Consider the following 22334-nt stretch of genomic DNA (forward strand, 5'->3'; position numbering starts at 1 on the left):
TTCTTCAACCTCAGAGTCGAAGTTTATTATCCATATCTGCAACTTAATACATCGTTGATAAAATTATTATATGTTTTTTACAGAATTTCAATTTTTTGAAAGGCTATCAGTAAAATTCTTTTAATATCCACTTAACTTGGACCATTAGACGTCACACCAAAAAACATTAATACTTAAAAATATCTTTATGCTGATATCAATTACAAATTAGTATTTATACATGCCTTAAAAACAGTTTTAAATAAAATTCTTTAGATGGGTGATTTAAATGTGAACGATCACTGGAAAGATCAAACAAATAGTATCACAGAAAGGAGTTCTAAAATTACACACTTTGGAAATCAATGCTGGATTTCACTTGCTTCCTAGATTTAACAACCGCAGTTTCTGTCTTTAGATTGCTGTAATTAGCACTAGCCTCAGATGCTCATTTACACCTTTGGCAGTCAAGGATGGGAAATATGACTTTCACTGATGGTGTGTTATAATCACACCAGCTTGGAGCTTTTTCTTCCCTCTGATTTTCGTTGATAACATTCACAGCAAACTTTAAAAAAAAAAGTCAAAGTGCATTTCTTTTGAGTTAAATGCTTTAACTCAGAATTTCAGGAGTGCATCAGTAATTTATAATAGTTTACCTTTTGTTTCTTTACTTTGTTGTTGGTCTTATGCAGACAAACATTAAGAACAAAAACAAAACAAAACAAATAATATATAGCTGAAGACCAGTTTTCTTATATATATATGTATATAACCTAGGAATTTCCCATGAGTGCAGATTATTATAAAATAGGAAGTATTAAGACCTGAAGCAAAAAATCAGAAAAAACTGTACTGTGCTAAATATAGAATTTAGAATTGCTCGTGTTAATATTATACCTTATGCAAGAAAATGTAGTTATCAAAATCCAGTTTGAACTATGACCCAAGCTACACAGCATTCACGCTTTGAAAAGTTGGCATAAAATGAAATTTTATTGCATACTCAAATCTTAAATAGGACCATTCATTGAAAAAATGTATTTTTATCAGTGTGTACAAATGTACACTTAATATATGTACATGTACATGTTTAATATTTGTTCTTGTTTCTTTCTTAATCACCATGACCATAATCATATTTTTAATTTTTAAAAAATCAATTTCTGTGTTTTAGCATAACTATGAAAGCCTTGAATAAATGAGTATCTTCATCTGAGCCATGCCAAAATAATTTTATTCTTTAACAAGCATAATCATTAATCTTGTATTGGAATGCATCATGTATACTAAAGGTGGATTTGGCAGAAGTAATTGTAGATGCTAATTCCTAAAAATTAAAGCCTTGTTATTTAGAATAACAGTAGATTATTAAGAAGATATTGGTAATATACTAGAAGAAAGAACAGAAGTTTTATCTTTAGTGGGTAACACACTGCTTGCTTATTTTCCAGGTGTGAGAAATAGATCAGATTTCTCTGCCAAAGATCACAATGGCTTTCAAACCTTAAATAGTAGCAGAATGTAATAATGATTTCTACTATCTGCCCATTTTCACTGCGACTAATACACCAAAAAATAGTTAACAGATAAGCCCTTTATTTTCCTCTTGGTAACTGAATATTGTGGTAGGAAAAAAAATACTGAAACATTTCTTGCTGTTCCGATTCTAATTCTAGTGATTTTTGTTTTCTGTGTGCCAGTTGAATTGAAGAAATCGTTCAGATTTAATTTCTGCCCCTTATTTTATTTTATTCCTTTTTATCTCCTCAAGTGTTAAGTTCCTTTGACACTTATTGGTGGTGTTATCATTTGGTCTGAATGAAATTAAGTATCAGAATTAATATTTAGCTCCTTAGGAGCCAGAAAGGGGCTGAAAAAGAGCTGATGCTCTTAAAAATGAGGCAGTCATGACAAATCATCATAAAGTGTGGAAGAGTGAAGCTGAAGAATGATTATATATGTGAATACTAAACAGCAGAAAAGCAGTTATAAAATATCAGAAAAAAATGTAAAGACAAGTCCACAGCAGGGGACTGAGGCCCTTAAAGGAAAATAAGAAATTATGAGAAGCTTGACTATACTTATGAATGATCTACAAGAGAAAGCAGAGAAGATAATAAAACATGATGATCAGAAAAAAAGGTTTTACATTAATAAAATGTTTGGAAATTATATTAAAGCCAAGCATAAAAGAGTGATATCAATCTCTGAGAAAAATATAAAGAAAGATGACTCTCAAGATAATTTTTTAGTTTTGGTTGTGGTCTTATTTTTTGCAATTATCACTGCTTTGTTTCGTTTGCTTGTTGATTAGTCATGTTCAAAGAAGGAAACTTACAGCACTAAACAGCCTATTTATCTACGCTGATTATTTAACCTTGAATGAATATATTTATAGATTTCCAAGACAGTGTCTCACTCTGTCACCTAAGCTGGAGAACAGTAGCATGACGACAGATCACAGTAGCCTTGACTTCTGGGGTCAGGTGATCCTCCCACCTCAGCCTTCCGAGCAGCTGGGCCCACATGTGAGTGCCACTACGACTGGCTATTTTTTTGTATTTTTAGTAGAAGTGGAGTTTCACCATGTTGCCCAGGCTGGTCTCTAATTCCTGGGCTCAAGCGATCCACCCACCTTGGCCTCCCAAAGTGCTGGGATTACAGGCACAAGCCACTACGCCCAGCCATTGAATGAATATAAAGTAAAAAAAAAAAAAAAAAAAAAAAATTCAATTTATATTTAACTTTCTTCTTCTCAATTAAGTGGACTGTAATTCACACTTAAAAGATTATTGGAGACAACTAAACTCTTCTGAAGTATGCCCCCATCCCTAAAACTCATCAAGCGGATAAAAATGGCTTGTTGACATTGCATGTGCAAATCCTTTTGTCTATACCTGGGTTGGCCAATATAGTAGCCACTAGCACATAGGGCTATATAAATTTAATGGGTAATTAATTAAAAGTAAATAAAATTAAAAATTAAATCCCTCAATTACACTACCTGTATTAGTCAAGGCCTCTTTCACTGACAAAGAAGACTAATCAGAATTTAGAGGCTCAATGTCCTTGGCTTCATTAGGGTTTCCCCACATGCCCCCATTCCAACTTACAATATCCAGTTCTTTCTCAATCAATGCCCTCAATTTAAAAGTAGACACCCTGTGAGACTGAGAACTCAACTTGCAATTCAGTGAGGCACTGGATGCAATTCCGCATTTGATGTTCTGCTATCTCAGTCTTGTGGCTAAAGGAGATAAGGATCTCCTCCAGGGCATGCAAAAGATTTTAAGACATTTATGCAGTGCTTGAGCTGAGAATCTGAATTCTGAAACTCAGTCTTTTCTGTCACTTTGTCCAGCAAAATTAGAAGCAACCAGCCAACCTCATTATATTTGTTAGTTTTTCATAAATCTTTGAAAGCATCATACACTCAGCTTCTTGCTTCTTATAAGTGATTGGTTAGGAATATTCAATTAAGATATTTTGCATACCTCCATTGCTGGATCACTCCCCAGACTACAAGTGTTCTCTTACTAGCAGAAATAGAATCACTAGCATCTAGTCAGCCTAGAAAGCCAATTCCAGGAACTCCAAAACTAAGTTAGAAAACCTATTCTTAAAATTCGATCCCATTAGAACCACTCTTCGTACAAAATCTGTATCAGTCAAGGTTCTCCAGAGAAACAAAACAAATAAGATACATACAAAGAGAGATAAAAACCTATCTATATAATTGTATATAGCTATATTTTGTATAATTACATCTGTATCTAAGTCTATATAGTTGTAATTATATAATTATATAGTAATTATATAACATCTATATAATTATATATGTATAATATATAATATACATATAAATTATATATATTTATAATAATGTTGTGTGTGCGTTTGTATATATATATAAAATTAGAAATTGGCTCATATAATTACCGAGGCTGAGAATTCTCATGATTTGCCTTCTGTAAGCTACAGATCCAGGAAAGCCAATGGTGTAGTTCCAGTCCAAGTCTGAAGGCCTGAGAACTAGGAGCCTAGAACTCCTTCTCTTTGTTCTAGTCAGGTCTTCAACAGACTGGATAATCTGGATAATGTCCTTTTTTTTTTTTTTTTTTTCCCTTGAGATAGAGTCTTCCTCTGTCACCCAGGCTGGAGTGCAGCGGCACAATCTCGGCTCACTGCAACAGCCGCCTCCAGGGTTCAAGGGATTCTCCTGCCTCAGCCTCCTGAGTAGCTGGGGTTACAGGCAGGCACTACCATACCTGGCTAATTTTTGTCTTTTTAGTAGAGATGGTTTTGCCATGTTGGCCAAGCTGGTCTAGAACTCCTGATCTGAGGTGATCCACCCAGGTCAGCCTCCCACAGTGCTGGGATTACAGGTGTGAGCCACTGCGCCCGGCCAGGGTGATGTCCATTTACACAGGGAGGTCAAATGGCTTTAGTCATTCTACTGATTCAAATACTGATCTCTTCCAGAAACACCCTCACAGACACACCCAGAAAAAAATGTTTGTCCAAATAGCTGGGCACCCAATAACCTAGTCATGTTGACACGCAATACTAACCACCATCACACTACTCAAATCTCAAGTGTTCAATCACCACCTATGACTACTACTTCCCATATTAGACAGCACAGATCTATCACATTTCTATCATCACACAAAATTCTATTGCCAGAACTAGTCTAGATAACTATGTTTAAGTATACTAAGGTATAACATTTTGAGAATTTACATTTTTTCTGTTTACATTATTTGAGTAATATATGCCCTATCATTCTATAATCCAGAAATTTTTCCATTTTTTGTACTTGGTAAAGAATCAAAATTATTGCTTTACTAATTTGTTTTGTAATTCAGGCCATTAATCCAAGATATTATTCTAGAATGTATTACCACAGGGTAAGCATTTACATACCTGAGAAAATGCAAGTTGTTTTAGGTTTCTAGAACAGTGGAGGATAAAATATATTAAAAGTAATATATTGGGGGCCGGGCATGGTGGCTCATGCCTGTAATCCAAGCACTTTGGGAGGCCAAGGCTGGCAGATCACCTGAAGTCGGGAGTTCGAGACCAGCCTGAGCAACATGGAGAAACCCCGTCTCTACTAAAAATACAAAATTAGCGAAGCGTGGTGGCACATGCCTATAATCCCAGCCACTCCAGAGGCTGAGGCAGGAGAATCGCTTGAACCTGGGGGGCAGAGGTGGCAGTGAGCCGAGATCACGCCATTGCACTCCAGCCTGGGCAACAAGAGCAAAACTCCATCTCAAAAAAAAAAAAAAAATGTAATATATTGAGGCTCCAATAAAAAATTAAATTATACTTGTAGAAAAGATTTTAAAACATAGGCTGTGTGCTAGAACAACTGATGAATTAGATGCTGTTTTATTCAAAGTAATGTTTATGAACTTTCACCAGTTCCAGGATTTGTTCCTGAATATGGACCATTATTATTCCAATTGAAATAAACTCGCGCATAGAAATTTAAAGTAGTGTGCCCAAGATCATACAGCTGGTAAGTTATGGAAGTGTCATTTCACTTCATAAGATATGCCGTGGCTTATGCTTTTGTGAATAGTTTATGTTAGGAAGGACTTCCTACTTATTCAGTGCTAATACAGATTTTGTGCCAAGAGTTAGTCTAAAGAAATAGAATTTTGAGGATGAGCTTTCTAAATTGGCTTTGGAGTTTCTGGAATTGGCTTCTAGTCTGACTAGTTTTAAAAATGGTGACAAATTAACATTTTTGTTAATTACTTAAACAAAATGAGCAGTATTATTTTAATGATAGGAAGCTGACAACACAATTATGATTCTCAAAAATCTGGATAGAATAAAGGAATGTATTGAATATACCAAAACAATAAAGAAAATTTAATGTGTCTGTATTGAGTTTTAGAAATCGTACATCTTTTTAAAAATAAAGTAGAATTATAAGGCTTTTAGTGCACATTAAACTAAAGTAAATCAAAAATGTGAATTTGGTACTTAATTTATAATTTTTTATTTAGGGTTAATCTTTAGATTAAAAACTTTTATAGATTTAGCTAATTCTCAAACAAATTAATTTTGTTATTGTAGGAAGAAGGAATGTTGCCATGGTGTGGCAAAATGTAAGTAATTTTACTGACACACATATTCTAGAATATAAGTTCTCAAAATTTGGAGTGTAACAAACTATATTGTTATAAATTTGAAATGTAGATCGATTTGAAAACCAAAGTTTTAAAAATAAAGATATTAGAGAAACAGATATGATATTCTTGTTGAAAAGCATTCAGATTAGCTTAGAAAGAAAAAGTGAGTTTTTTAATGTGAACACAAAGTATAAACATATTAGAAGTGAACATTTTCATGAGAACAGAATTTGTCTCAATATAAACACAAATAATATGCATTCTAGTTAATAAATAGGTATATTTGGAAGGCAGTGAGTTTTTTTAACCTCTGAATATGTTAAAAAATGTAACATGTACGTATTTTCAGAGAGAATTTTACTGAGAGCCTCTCTGTATGTTTACAGGCTGATTTCCTTTAAATGTATTGTGCTTTACTTCGGTCAGAAGTATTTTTATAATCAGCCTGTCTGCCTACTAGAATCAATTAAGGAAAGGGCTGCCTAGATCAGCATGGGGATACATGAACTACTCAGTATTTTGTTAAATATTAATTAAAATATTTTTAAATACATAATTAAATTAGTGTCATGGAATGCCATTTTTCAACTATAGTATGTTTACCAATTTATCTACATTGTATCTGTTTATTATAGGTAGCAATTATAGGACTCTTTTGTTCATACTGAGGATCTTTTCTAAGGTTCACACAGTTGTATATATTCCAGAAATGGTCCAAGATTTATTTGAACAAACATTGTTTTAAATTTGAATGGGCAACTTAGTTGCTCCATCCGGTATTAATTATTCTCATAGGTTTGTGAGTAAAAAGTTTAGAAAGTATATAATACCTAAAAGTGTTAAAATAAATAAATAAAAATGTTTATTATTATTATTATTATTTTTTTTTTTTTTTGAGGTGGTGTCTCACTTTGTCGCCCAGCCTGGAGTGCAGTGGAGTGATCTCGGCTCACTGCAAGCTCCGCCTGCCGGGTTCACGCCATTCTCCTGCCTCAGCCTCCTGAGTAGCTGGGACTACAGGCGCCCATCACCATGCCCGGCTAATTTTTTTTGTATTTTAGTAGAGATGGAGTTTCACCATGTTAGCCAGGATGGTCTCGATCTCCTGACCTCGTGATCCGCCCACCTTGGCCTCCCAAAGTGCTGAGATTACAGGCGTGAGCCATCTGGAGAAGCATACTATTGGTAATATTGAAAAATGCCCAAAAATTGAGGTGGAGGAGGTCCCATACAGGGAGAAAGAGAAACAAAAGAAGGCCAAACACATTTTTACTTGATGACAATAAAACAGTTCCTTAAAGGTAACCTGTGCTCCCCAAAGACATGTAAACATACTCTACTACAGATTCTCATGTCTTATGTGAGATGGTAGAGCCAACTCTCTCGAATACGATTTTGTATCATAATACAAAATGTATTATGCTACAGAACAGAGGACCAAAATATAGTGTCTCACCTTAATTTTTTCCCACAATGATGACAACCTGAAGTCAGTTAATCAGTTCTGCGGTGGTTTAAACTATTCCCTTTTCTCCTATCTCCTTTGTACCCCCAAGACATCTAATCATTTGATGTAGCCAAGGACAGAAAGTCCATTGAAACAAATCCAGCTTGCCAGTTAATATTATTCAGATAATATCTGTCACTCAAAAATAAAATAGAATTTATTAGCAGGTACAAATATAAGGTTTGATGAAGGAAATAAGACCTAGTGATAGATAAATCTGTAGGGTGACTATAGTTTATAATAACCTTGTACATTTTAAAATACCTAGTGGACAAGAAATAGAATGTTTCTAGCTGGAAAGAAAGAAAAATATTTAAGGTGATATTCCTAAAACCCTAATTGATCTTTATAAATTACATGAATACATTAAATTATCACATGTACCCCAAAACTATGTACATCTGTTATGCATCAGTACAAATATTACCAAATAATAAAATGAATGGCATTATGACCTTTTAATATTTTTTATATTTTCAGGTATAAGCCTCTAGACAACTATTTTATCAAAATTCTAAAACTTTCTTTTTATAACTGTTTGAAGAGAAGCAGGTTTTATCATCTAATGAAACAGTCAATAAAACATCTTTACATTTCAGCCATAAAGTAATAACACTGCCCTTATTTTTTGTTAATGAGAATATAGTAAATTCCATTCAGACATTTTATATTCTAGTAACTAAGGAAGCTTTCAATCACTTTAATATCTGAATAGGTCATGATAGATATATTTTTCTCTGTTCACTCCTCAACAGAGCTTGATAAATGATTCTATAACATAGAGAATGATGTTTATATTATTTTCATATGTTTATTTGATTTCTTTTGTTTACTTGTTTCTTTAGGACAAATTGTATTCCTATTATTTTAAAACAAACATACTATTAAGGTAAAAAATAAAGCCTGTTTGTGACATCATCTACTTTTAATTTTTATTTTAATTGCTACTTTTTGCTTATGCTTATTTAAATGGAATTATGAACCACACCAGCAGACTCTTAGGTATATATTCAACCAACATTTATTAAAATCCTGATAATCCTATTTGTTTCAGGAGTAAACATTTATTAAGTCACTTTTAGAAAGACAAAGTGGATAGAGTTTTATCTTCATATCTCTTATATGCCATGAACTATTCCTCGTGATTGGCATACGTTAGTTTATTTAATCTTTGAAACCATCCCATGTGCTATTTGTTATTCTCATTCTTTCACCACAGATTCATAGATGCTATGCACCTTGACCAATATCTCACAACTCTTAGAAAATGAAGAAACAATTTCAAGTGACAATTATTTTACTACAAAAAGTTAAATCCTTTGTCTCTGCCATCTACCTTCTAATTCAGAAGCCTATATTCAGCACTAGCGGAAACATAAAAATGTCATGTTTATATTCTTTCTTAAAATTATTAAAGGAGACAATATTAAGTTAATCATAATTATTCAAATTAAAAATGAAAAAAATAAACAGGAACAATGGCAAAAAGTATGTCTTCAAAGGAAGATTAGCGCTGGGAAAACTTCATGGAGGGGACATTTAAGCGTCATCTTACAAGTGTAAATAAAAGTTAGGAGGTGCAATATTACTCTTTTAATTCTTCTTCTTTAATTTCTGAGACATTCCTATAGGTCAGTCATTCATTCCTAAAAAAAAAAAAAAAAAAAAAAAAAAAAAAAAAAAAACTAAAACAAGGTAAGTCTCAGTTTGGTGATTCACCAATACAGCTAAAAAGTTGGAGCCATGTACATATCACCTTCCTGCTAAAATCTATTAACCATTCCCTTTTGCCAGCACAATAAAGTCTATTTTCCTTAGTTTCACATTTGATCTTTCAATCCATAAATCTGTTCTAGCTTCCTCTCACTACTACCTTTCAAAATATGTGCACCCAGGAATCAGTCTTTTCCCCATATTCCACTCTCCCCCTATTTTGCTGCTTCGTTCAAGTATTCCTATTACCTACAATCTCCCTCATTATTCCTATTGAACTTCCACCTGACACTGAAAATCCAGCTAAAATGTTATTTCTTTAATAATTACTTGATCCATATGTAGATTAATTCATTTTTTCTAAACTCCTGTAAATCTTTCCTGAATTTAACCAAGACTTAATCAAATCTTGATTCAACTATTGTTGCTTCTAGAACTTATTTGCAAAGTTTTTTTGTGTGTACTCTTTTTAAATTATTATATTATAATTTCCTTGAAAGTAGAACATTTGACTTTTTTCCCATTTTCCTTTCTATTTTCTAAGTTTGTTGGTTTAAATTAGTCATATGTTAACTGATCATTTCCTAATTAAATGGAATTGTGGGAAAAAATGTGAAAAATCACAATGAGTTAACAAAAATATACTAACAGGCCTGTTTTGTGGTAAAACATGCATCTAGTTTAGATGGCAGTTAGGATGAATTAAGAAAATACTGAAAACTACACTTGTGGACAAAAACAGAATGAATGTAAGTTGATTGACAGAACATTTAAATAAAAAAAGAAAAAATTAAGAATAAATAGGATAAATACACATTATAGGTTAACTTTTGTTAATATTTCTCAAAATGTCAATTTTTAAAAAAATTAGAATGATATATTTAAGGTAATATTTTACTTATTACTACAGATGAACAGTAGATCACTGCTTCTTTTGAATCAAAGTACTCAAATTAAGCAAAGCTCATTTATTTAGAAAAAGAGAAGTTGGTTAACTTACTCAATGTTTTATAGCCTACACATGAAGTTGGAAGTGATTGTAAAGTATATGTTTTCTCTAGTCTTGCATGTTTTTTCCAGCATCATGCTTATCAAAATATATGATATCATATATATAATTAATATGTAAGTGATCCCATTATCCCTAAAGTGGACATGTGACTCAGACTGAGTCAATAAGCATATTCCATGTCTCCAATAAAATGATGGAATCAGATATGGGATATGTGTCTCTATCAGGACAAAGACGAATTTCTGCTGATATTTCTGCTGATGCTAAAGGAACAAAATGCCTATTCTTTCTTTGTATTCACCAGTTTAAGGAGCTTTGGGTGAGAAGAAGGGGGAAATCTTATCACCATATGTATAAAGTCTAAGAAGAATGAAATATAACAGAAGTGAGCAGAATTAAACCATGAATTAAGAGAGAAGAGGAAAGTAAAAGAAAAATGTATGGGTTCCTGAATTCAAAATTTGAGCTGTGCTTAAAAAAATCCCAACCAATTAGAACCTTGAGTTATAGTAGCAAATTAATTCCTTCTTTTGTTTTAGTTTCTGACAGTTATCCAAAGTCCAGACTTACAAAGCATTCTGTTAATTGATGTATTTAAACTGTTGAATATTATGATTTCAGCAATGGCCACTAACTCATTTTCTAGAGAAGTTTTCCAGGATTTTTATTTTTTTTGTATATTTGTGTCATAAATTACTCTTTCCCAGACTACAGTGTCAAACAAGTGGTTTATAATAGTCAAAGATCACAATTCGCTAATCCTACTTATTCGCATAAGAAAATAAATAAATCATGTATTGTGTAGTATTGAAGGCACCAGATTATAAATGACAATTGAACAAATGTTCTTCTAGAATCTAGATATACAAGAATACCATTCTAATCTACTCCGCATTTATTTTCTTTGGGGTTCAGATGATATTTTTCTTTGTCAAAACTGATTTTTGTTTGCTTGCTTGTTTCAGTTTTTATCACATGCAATAAATTCTTCCTTAGTAAATGCAAAGTCTTTGTCATTGAGTCTAAAAATGTTAACATTTCTTTAAATAAAATATTCATCACTTTATTTCTCCAGAAACATTTTCCCCAGATTCCTGCCTAACGTGTGAAACCCACTGTGCTTTTTGTTTCTAATGTGAACGTTCTTTGTTGGATCTATGTTTGCTGCTACGTTATCCTTCCCAGTGGCATTCTAATGATTGAATAGATTAATATAATCTTTGAATTACTTTTTTATTGGGATCCCAGAGAAAAAAAGCCTTTATATAATGTAGCACACTTTTTTTTCTGTTTTATATTATTGAATCAATCAACCCACTTTAATGTAGGTGTGTTATGGTTTAGTCAATTTACACCCATTATTGTGTGAAGCACACAGGAATATAATGGCACTTCAACAAATAATTAATGATGAATACAATTTAAAATGAGTAAAAATAATATTTTCCAGCTTATATTTCCGGCAATTCTAATTTATGAATAACTACATCTGACTATGGTACTATGACCTCTTTTGTGAATTACATATTACAGTGCTGAAGTGAAATAATCATATCTACATTAGCAGTTACAGCTACCAAGTCTCACAATTTAAAAATATATCTAGCAATTTCAATTCTGTGAATATATCCAAAAGAAAGCAGCATTTCAAAGGCATATTTGCACATTCATGTTCATATCAGCATTGTTCACAATAGCAAGAATCAACCCAAGTGTTCATTATCTGATGAATAAAGGAATTGTGGTATATACCTACAATGGAGTATTATTTGGCCTTAAAAAGAAAATAAATTCCAACACATGATCCCATGTGGATGAATCTTGAGGGAGTTATGCTAAGTGAAATAAGATAATCACCAAAGGACAAATAATACATGATTTTACTTATATGAGGCTCCCAGAGTAGTCAAATTTATTGGAGATGATAGAGGCTGGTGGAGGGGAAATAAAGAGTTGCTTAATGGATGTGGAATTTCAGTTTTGCAAGAAGAAAAATTTCTGGAGATTGGTTACACCATAATATGAATATACTTAACATTATTGAACCGTGCACTTATGAATGGTTAAATGGTAAATTTTGTTATGTTTCTTTATACCACGATATTTTATAAAATGAAAAAGAGTGAGAATCCATGATTTAAAAAAAAGAAGTCTTAATTGTGTGATACAAGCTCACTACACCTTAGATGTATTTGTATTTAAATTTCTTTTTTCAGAATTCTGTAAGGTCAATTTTGTAAAACCATTTATTATTAAATTCTTAACTAGGAGTATAGACTTTTGAGGTTTTATTGCCTTTTCACCTCAATTTGTTTACATTAGTATTTATTAAACTTAAAAGCTGTCTTAAACATTCTCTGCTGCAATGTGCTGATTGAGGGTAATTTAAAATTTTCTATAGAACTGAAAATGGAAAATTTACAAACATGTTATTATTAATATTTGTGATAAGAGGTAGTAATGAAGAACAACGTAAGTGACTTAATTGGCATGTACATTTGAACTTTAAAAATGACTGTCAGCCAGGCACGGTGGTTCACACCTGTAATCCCAGCCCTTTGGGAGGCTGAAGTGGATCACAAGGTCGGGAGATCAAGACCGTGTTGGCTAACACAGTGAAACCGCGTCTCTACTAAAAATACAAAAAATGAGCCGGGCATGGTGGCAGGCACTTGTAGTCCCAGCTACTTGGGAGGCTGAGGCAGGAGAATCGCTTGAACCCAGAAGGCGGAGGTTGCAGGGAGCCGAGATTGCGTCACTGCACTCCAGCCTGGCAACAAAGAGAGATTTCGTCTTAAAAAAAAAAAAAAAAAAAAAAAAAAAGTCACTGTTGGAATCATAATGTTGCCAAAACAAACAAAAGACAAATGTTTCAAGTGACAGATATTCCGAGTACTCTGATTTGATAATTACAGGTTGTATACAAGTATCAAAATATCACATGTGCCCCCAAATATGTATGACTATTATATATCAGTGAAAATGGATTAACTAAAAACGATTGTGTATTAGTCTTTTCTCGAATTGCTCTAAAGTACTACCAGAATTGGTAATTTATTAAGAAAAGAGGTTTAATTGGCTCACAGTTCCACAGGCTGTACGGGAAGCATGGCTGGGGAAGCCTCAGGAAACTTTCAATCATGGCAAAAGGTGAAAGGCAAGCAGGGCATCTTACAAAGCCAGAGCAGAAGGAAGACAGTGAAGGAGGAGATGCTATACACTTTTAAACAACTAGATCTCCTGAGAACTCACTCACTATCACAAGAACAGCAAGTGGGAAATTGGGCCTCATGATCCAATTACCTCCTAAAAGGGCCCTCCTCCAACACTGGGGATTATAATTTGACATGAGATTTGGGTGCAGACACAAATCCAAACTATATTAGACTATTGTATCACTTAATTTCATTGTATTTTTTTTCCTCGGCAAATAGAGAATTTACTTCCTTTATAGGATCTGAGATTTACTTAGTGTCTAACTTTAGGGAGCTAATTCAATGTGTTGAGAGTAATCTTTAAAAAGTTAGAGGCTGAATCGCTGAAAGCAGATAACTGGACAGCTCTTCCAGTTATGAATATCTGTAAATAAATATGCTGAATGAGAAGTAATATGGACAATTGTTTAGTCATTTAAAATTGTTCCAGATTTGTACATATTAATAGTTGTGATTAAATAGTTAATGTAACATACAGTTGCCTGTTAATTAAATACATTTTATTTAGTTATAATTGAATTTCCATCAGAATTGAATAAAGTGTCATGCAAGACTTCCTGAATATTTACCTCACACAGGGGAATGAAAAGCATATGAATAATACAACATATACTAACTGAATTAAAAATGAATAATGTTTTAAATACTTGAAATCCAATTTGAATTCATTTTTAAATACATTTACAAAGTTTTCTTTTGTAATTCCAAATTTCTTTTAGAAAGATAACTGCAAATAATTGAGAAAGTAATAGAATGCCTTCAATGTTTTAACAATGATAATTATGTTTTCCACAATAACTGCTCCTATTACAATGTGGCCTTTATGTAAGAGCCAATCATTGGAATGAAAGATAAAGACTGGCAATAACTAATCACAAACTTTATGCAATTACATCATAACTGGTGTAATACATTTGGATTTCAGGGAAGGGAGTTCTAGGAAATCTTCATAAAAAATAAATTCTTACATACACTTCATTTATTTCTTCCACAGTTACTAGCAAAGATAGAATAATTTCTCAACCTTTATAGGTACAATTAAAAAGAATTGTAAAATTAGTAAGCCAGAATATTACATTTGACTAGTTAAGAAAGAAGGTAATAAAAGTACAAAATATATTTATTATGATTTTTTATTACAAAAAATGAGAGAAACATTTCTGCTTCCTTGTGACACTATGCCACCCTAACCAAACACCAAGTTCTTGTCCAAGTCCCAGTTCTTTTCATTTCTTCCCAGGCATATCATTGTAGCCCTTAATACCACTTTCCTAGTATTTCCTTCCCTTAATATTCATTAACATTTAGTTAATGCTTAGGCCTTTTCCTTCTTTCCTTCCTTCCTTCCTTCCTTCTTTCCTTCTTTCCTTTTCTTTCTTTCTTCCTTTTTTTTTTTTTGTTCTTTTCAGGGTCTCGCCCAGGCTAGAGTGCAGTGGCACAGTCTCAGCTTACTGCAACCTCTACCTTCCGGGTTCAAAGGATCCACTCACCTCAGCCTCTTGAGTAGATGGTACTACAGGCGCACCACCACATCTGGCTAATTTTTTGTATATTTTGTAGACCCGGAGTTTCACTATGTTGCCCAAACTGGTCGGAAACTCCTGGGCTCAAGTGATCTGCCCGCCTTGACCTCCGATAGTGCTGGGATTACAGGCATGAGCCACCGGGCCTGGCTGTTTATGTCTTTTGTATGTATACTGTACTTGGCTAATATATATGATCGTTATATTAATTTTTTTCATATGCACATGCACATATACATATAACATTTTGTCCCCACAGGACCATGAGTTTTTTTCATGTCATAAATATTGTCTTATACATTGGTAGTCCCTTACAATATCTACTTATATTAGGTATTCAATCAATACATTCCTGGGGTTCAAATGATAATAAATCATGATTTTCCTTTCTTTCTTTTTTTTTTTTTTAAATGGAGTTTCGCTCTGTCGCCAGGCTGGAGTGCAGTGGTGCGATCTTGGCTCATTGTAACCTCCAACTCCCTGATTGAAGCGATTATCCTGCCTCAGCCTCCCAAGTAGCTGGGATTACAGGCACATGCCACCATGCCCGGCTAATTTTTGTATTTTTAGTAGAGATGGGGTTTCACTTTTAGTCAGGATGGTCTCAATCTCCTGACCTCGTGATCTGCCAGCCTTGGCCTCCCAGAGTGCTGGGATTACAGGCTTGAGCCACAGTGCCAGGCCTATAATGACTTTCTAATAACATGGTACAAGTAAAGTATTCAGTTTAGTATAATTTTTATATGTATGAGTCATATTTATTAGTTATGTTTTTTCTTATTTATTATTCAATATGTGTGATTATTTTTAAAACACAAGACAATGTCATAAACATGTATTTTGTAACAGCTGTAAACATTATTATTATTATTATTATTATTATTATTTGAGATGAAGTCTCACTCTGTTGCCCAGGCTGGAGTGCAGTGGCACGATCTTGGCTAACTGCAACCTCTGCCTCCTGGGTTTAAGTGATTCTCCTGCCTCAGCCTCCTGAGTAGCTGGGACTACAGGACCATGCCACCATGTCTGGCTAATTTTTTGTATTTTTAGCAGAGATGGGGTTTTACCATGTGGCCAGGATGGTCTCAATCTCCTGACCTGGTGATCTGTCTGCCTCAGCCTCCCAACATGCTGGGATTACAGGCATAAGCCACCATGCCCGGCCAGCTGTAAACATTACATATACATATATGTTATATATATACATTACATATATATGTTATATATATACATTATATATGTTATATATATTACATATATGTCATATATAACATATATATTACATATATATGTTATATATATAGTCTCTCTCTCTATATATATATATATATACATTTTAAAACTAATTATAGAATCCCCATCAATATCAGATACTTCAGGTGCTAGGGATATAAAACTGAAGATGAAAAAACCTGAAATTTTCAATCAAGCAGTACGTTTAAAGAGATAGACATTATCAAATATTTCAAAAGTAAATACACAATTATAACTGGTAAATTCTATAAAGAGAGGCTGAGGTGTATAATGTTATAAAAGAACATTTTTCCCCCTACATTTTAGGGAAAAACAGGGAAGAGATCAGTGAAGGCTGTCCTAACTAGCAAATAACTTATAAGCTAATGTTGGAAGATAGAATAGACATTAATTAAATAAACAGGGAGAAGAGGACCTACTATGCACAGATATCTTGTGTTGAGAGGTGCCACATGATGCTGTGAAATTGGAAGAAAGTCTATTGTGGGCAGAGTGATAGCATAAAACGATATGAAAGATCGGCAAGAAAGTAGGTAGAGCATGAATCTTGCCGCAACTCTTTGTAATATATTGAGGATTTTGAACTTTATTTTAAGAGTAATGTGAGCACTTTGAAATAGCTAAGCAAAAAGTTTACAGAATCAAGTGTATGATTAGACAAAAAAGATGCTGGGGCTAGTGTTTAAATGAATTGGGAGTGGGGGAGGCACAGTTGGTCCCCTGCCTGTCTCCCTTTGGCTTTACCATTTTTGTGCAAGCCAGCCAGACTGACTTGCCTTTTGTTTTCCTTTTTCTTTTCCTTTTTTTTTTTCCTCAATGGTTTTCTCCAGCAGTTAGAGCTCATTCTAATTGCAAGCATAGCAGATGGGAAGTTCTAAGAAATTAATGACTAATCACTGACAGAACTTGGTATATTAACACGCCGAATTCTTTGTTACTTAGGTGGGATGACTCTGAGGCACTTTTTCCTACATTGTTCCCAGAATTCCTCTGTGAATTAAACTTCAACTGGACCTAATGATAACTATATTGATAATCCTTTTTGGAACTCTTGATTCACTTCTTTACTCCCCTGCAGACATGTCCCGAGATGACCTCCCCTAAAAACTATTGGCACTAAAATTTTTGTCTCAATTTCTACTCCTGAGAAGATCTAAATCAACATAAGAAATGTCAGGAGTGAAAAAGAGGAGACAGGTTAATAGGTCTTTGAAGCAACCTTAAATAGATGTCGAATAAAAAGCACACATGAATTTAAATTCGGTTTTGTGAGCAAGAGTTACAAAATTTCTTTTTCTATTAAAACCCAATGATCCTTCTTAAAATTCAGGAGATAGTAAATACAGTAAACATCATTTTTAGTGGAATATAGAACCTAGTGCTTTTCTCTTATTATTTTGATATTTTTATCGCTCCCTATAATGCAATACAAGCCAGGTTGTTCTTAGGATCTAACAACATGTAGAAAGCAGTTTATTTTTTCTTCTTTTTCTCGTCAGCAGTTTCTTTCCATGAAAGTTGCATTCCTTTAGCCTAATTTTTGGATCTTAATAAGATGTATCAGTCAGAACCCCAGTAGAAAACAGAAAGCATACTCAAAATAGAATATTTGGGGGCCGGGCGCAGCGGCTCACGCCTGTAATTCCAGCACCTTGGGGGCCGAGGCGGGAGGATCACGAGGTCAGGAGATGGCGACCATCCTGGCTAACACCGTGAAACCCCGTCTCTACTAAAAATACAAAAAAATTAGCTGGGCGTGGTGGCGGGTGCCTGTAGTCTCAGCTGTTGGGGAGGCTGAGGCAGGATAATGGCGTGAACCTGGGAGTCGGAGCTGGCAGTTAGCTGAGATCGCACCACTGCACTCCAGCCTGGGTGACAGAGCAAGACTCCGTCAAAAGAAAAAAGGAAAGTTTAATTTCAAAGAAATAATTTACAAATGTTGGTATAAAGTAAACTACTATGGAGGTTACAGTAACTACAGTAACTATTTAGTACTACTAGATACTTCTATTTAGTATCCCTCCTATAGTGTAATGCACTGTAGTGGAGAGAGATTCTAATGATGCAGACTACCGGGAGAGGACCAGTGACCTTCTGGCTAGTGACAGAGTCAGGCTGACCAAGTGGCACAGACAAGAACCAGAAGAATACAATTCCTGATCTCACTCTCCATTCACCCTCTAATCTTCTCCCCAGGGATCGGAGTTAGGTCAATCCAATCTAGTGAGTGGGGAAGCTACTGATGAAGTTCACATAGTCATCCTTCAATGGCAGAGGCCTAGAAGGTGAAGAGTGAAGACTCACTTTGGAAAGATAAACCAAAGGTATCTAGTGTCTAAGAAAAGTGTCAATGACAAGGTTTTCTTAATCACGAAATGTACTACATCGCAGGGCAGCCACATGAGCTGATATCATACTACTGAAAGCATTGCTCATGTTCTTCTCAATGAAGTTTCTTCAGTAACAGAAACCTCAGAAGGCAGTTGGTTTTTTGTACACAAAAGAGGACACAATATACATTATCTGCAGATAACAATTATATTTCATAATGATTTAACACTGCATAATCACTAATGAAGCAAGTGGGAAATACCTGGCTAAAGTCACTTTTCAAGTAGAAATGCTAGTTAAGGGATTGTTTAGTCTTAATATTTTGGTGATTTTTATTATGTATTTATTGTTAAATAATAAATAACCCCCAAACTTTGTAATTTAAGAATAGCATATTTACCATCTCATGGTTTCTGTCAATCATGTATTTGGGTACATAAACAGAAAAGCAGCACAAACAAATGTGTAAAAACGAATCTCATATCAGTTATAATAAGTAAAAATTCACTAAATTTTGCAATTAAAAGATAAAGAATACAAGTAAATAATAAACAAAGAAGATATGTCTTCAATTTATTATTTATAATAGACTCACTTTAAATGTTAAAATAAATGAATACTATAAAATAACAAACTATTGGATTATATATGCATTCATTGATGTGGATTAATATCAAAAAATATAATATTGGGTAAAAAGTCATAGATGAAAGCATACAGAATGATTCCCATTTATAAAACCTCAAAAGTTTTAAAAGTAAATAATACATCTTCCAGGAATATGCAGAATCAATAAAAGGGATCAACATCTGAATGAAGATAAACAAGATACACCTTCAAAACTAGAACTTCATTAAATCAATCTTGTTAAAATTGACCACTTAAAATGCAGCTCTAAATCATATAATGCAGGTGTGCAAAAATATACTCAAAAGGCATATAAGGTTGTCACAGTTTAATACAGAGCAAAGGAGTAGAACTGTCTGTGACAAATATAAACCATTGTAAAGATATATGCCTCGGCGGAGGATAGTTGATTCATCAGAATTTTATTACATTAAAACACCCTAGTTTCTTCTTCTGATTATAAGTCCATAAAACAAAATTCTAATCTAACATTAAAAAGAGGCCCTAAAAATTAGGGTGGAGTTGGTCAAAGGTATTACATTTCAGTTACACAAGGGGAATAAGTTCAAGAGATCTATTGTACAAAGTGTGACTATTGTTACTAACAATGTATTCTATAATTGAAAGTTGGTAGAATAAAATTTCAAGTGTTCTCACCACAAATAAGTATGTGAGGTAATACATATGTTAATTAGTCCAATTTAGGCTTTCCACAATGTATACACATATTTCAGAACATCATGTTGTACACTATAAATACATACAATTTTGAGGTCAATTTAAAAATTTAAAGAGGCTTTGTCACACCAGAATATTGTCCTGTATCCATGTTTAAATTATTCATGATGTATGCCAGCTGTTTTTGTTTCTTTGTATGTTTTTTCTTTTCTTTTTCAGCAACCTCAGTCCCTCCTTTTAGAATGATTTTTACACTCTGCATATTTCAGTAAGCTACAGTTAATATTTGTATCTTCTGTTTTTGACTGTACTCTAGTTTTAAATTACCCTGTACCCTATTTTTCACTCCACATAGCACAATTAGGAGAGCAAATTGTAACCATCACAATATCTGATCTCATGTTGTAACATACTTGAGTTGTGTCATCCCTTTGTTATAATGACAATTCAAAAATTTTCTTCCCGCTAAGCAGTCTAAAATGTGTCACTTTCTTATAAGAACACTATTTTATTTATATTTATGTGAAATTTAATATGTAATATCATTTCATTGTTGCATTTGACATTATTATCCGTAACTACTATTACTTAATATTACTTAGAAAGAATTTTAAATGCTTTATGAATATTCTTATGTCAATCAAAATAAAAAATAGGTAAAATTTAAATTCAAATACATTATACAAAAGTGATGATAAAAATTTTCCTATTAAAAATTAAATTTAAATTATTTTGCATAATATTAGCATTATAAAAGTATCTTTAAAAATCAATTGTTTTAAAATGCCATTCTTAAAACCATCTTAGTTTTTATTACTGCTCACCCTATGTGAAAATCAAAGAACCACAGAACATTGAACAGACAATAGTGTTAAAAATGCTGCCTAACAATTTTCTTCTAGGTAAGATTGGCTGAATTAGATTTAGTCCAATAAAATGCTATCCCTTTTTGACTTCATATATGTAAATACAGAATTGCATCTCTACCAAAAGTGCCAGACACTATACTCTAACTATCAAAACAAGGACTTCCTCCTCATCCAAGAATATGTCAAATCCTTGACTACAGTGACACGGCAGGACTTGCAGCTTCCAAAACCACTACTTTAGGAAGGTGCTGTAGTTATTTCAGCTATTTCTGTCTCACTGTTTTAATGGCAATTTGAATTTACTACTTAACTCTTTCTCACCCTTTACTGAATGTGGTTGTAATGCTTCAGGAATGTCGATTGTATTAATGATGAGAAGGTAAAATGGAAGAGGAAAGCTTTTTTAAAAAAGCATGTTTGTGGTTTACTCAAAACATACATATATATATATATATATATATATATATATATATTCTAGTTTCCTTATTTATCTACAGTGAATTTAGGAAAAAAAAAAGTTCAAGTTTTCATTTTCTTTCTTTCAAAACCATTTCCAGAATACCCTTACAGGCTAATTACATGCTAATGATTAATTAACTGAATTAATCATTCAGTTCATCCCACCTTTTGCCCTTTGTACCTTGTTTGTATATAATTAGTTACATGCTACTGCAGTGAAACATGATCAGGATCTTGAGCTACTCTTCATAGACAGGAAAGAAAAAAACAAACAATTTCTGGATAGGTAGTATTTATAACCTCAAATTTGTGCCTTGAAAAAGTATTGTCTGTTCCTGCCTGGGGGCAAGGGGTGGGATTGGTCCAAAAATTATCAGTCAATCAGGAACTTACAAAACATTTAAGTATAAACATTTAAGTAATGTTCATTATTTTTTAAAGAAAACAATCTATTCTCAAATGTTGTATTTTAAATTTGGCTTAATTACCTACCAGAATAGCCAATAAATGCTTCATGTTTTGAGAAAACAGGATTTCGGATTCTTGCTTTTTTTTTCTTGCATACTTACTCATCTTCCTCTAGCCACTTCATGCTGCTGAGCCTTGGTGCCAACTATAAGAGCATACTGATTTGTAATAATCTATGGCAATAACTCTTCTCTCTACAGAAATGGGAGATCAGCAAGCAATCAATAATAGACATAAATATAAAAGAGTCTATGGTGACAGATAAAAGCAAAAGTTTAATAAGCAGGTTAAAGTAAGTTCACATGTGCTTGCTACACTCTCTAAGGCCTAGTGGGTAATACCCAGACCAAAGTAAACAAAAAATACATACATATAACAATGTGTATATATATATATATATATATATATATATATATATATATATAAAACAATGTAAAACAGACTACAAAAAAAAGATAAGCATTGGACTCTGTCTTGATCATGTCATAGATGTATTGATAAAGAGATTTATAATAAAATTAGGGATTATGTGCTGTAACTAATT

Source organism: Pan paniscus, chromosome 3, assembly GCF_029289425.2.
Source record: "Pan paniscus chromosome 3, NHGRI_mPanPan1-v2.0_pri, whole genome shotgun sequence".
Taxonomy (NCBI): domain Eukaryota; kingdom Metazoa; phylum Chordata; class Mammalia; order Primates; family Hominidae; genus Pan; species Pan paniscus.